A 963-nucleotide genomic window follows, 5' to 3' on the forward strand; every position below is an offset into this window, starting at 1 on the left:
GAGCACACCACTCCACAAGTAAGGGAGAGGTTTGTGGGGAGGGAGGGTGAGGGGTGGGGGCGGCGATTTGTGGCTACAGGAGGCAAGCAGGATGTAGGTGCAATAGTATGGAGGCAGACACTTGGTAGCAAATAGTCTGCAGCTAGGAATAAGGGTGTAATAATCAGTCGAGACCTGTAGGCTTCAGGGGCACAACAGGAAGGGACTTTTGGGCTTGACGGCTGGGCAAAGGAGGTGATGGCGCTGGCTGGAAATAGTGGAAGAGAAGTGGACTGCATAGGGGAGTTGGGGAAAATAATCACTATCTTGGGAGAGGGAAACAACATGAGCATCACCCAATCCTTGAGATATGCCCTCATAGGGGAAAATGAACTTCTACGGCTGTCCTGACATAATTTTGAAACAAACTCACCGAAGAATGAACCCTAACACTAAAAGCAAGGTTTAATGGATAAGAGGGAAAAGAAAACATGGAGGAGGGAAATAATTTATGCCTGATGGAAGAGAGAGGAGTGGTTGATTCAGCTTCTCCACCATGTAGGTTCCTGTTGAATCGGGTTGAACCGATTTAGCCTCTAGCCCCTTGTGTCAATCTTCCGGGGTTGGGGGAGCTTCAACCTCACTCGTTGAAACTTTTGTCTCCTCCTCGTAGTCAAGTTGGTCATGTTGCAAGTTCTCGATAAGTCAATTTTTAGGCGGCCTCGTTCCAATGAACATCTTAATAGAATAGGCATTTGTCCACTTTTTAGCACAATCTGAGCCAGAGGTACACAATGATATAGGTTCTCTCGAGCCAAATTTTGAACACGTAAATTTATAATATGCTTCTCCCACTTTTCATACTCAATTGGATGTGTCTGATAAACAAAGATGTTTGGAATGACATCTCTAGCAGGTTGGGCCTCCCTTATGTGTAACCACTCATGAGAGGTATTTGTTTCTTTTCGGGAAGGACCTGAATCC

The sequence above is a fragment of the Phalaenopsis equestris genome, unplaced genomic scaffold (assembly GCF_001263595.1).
Source record: "Phalaenopsis equestris unplaced genomic scaffold, ASM126359v1 Scaffold000342, whole genome shotgun sequence".
In the NCBI taxonomy this organism is placed as follows: Eukaryota; Viridiplantae; Streptophyta; class Magnoliopsida; order Asparagales; family Orchidaceae; genus Phalaenopsis; species Phalaenopsis equestris.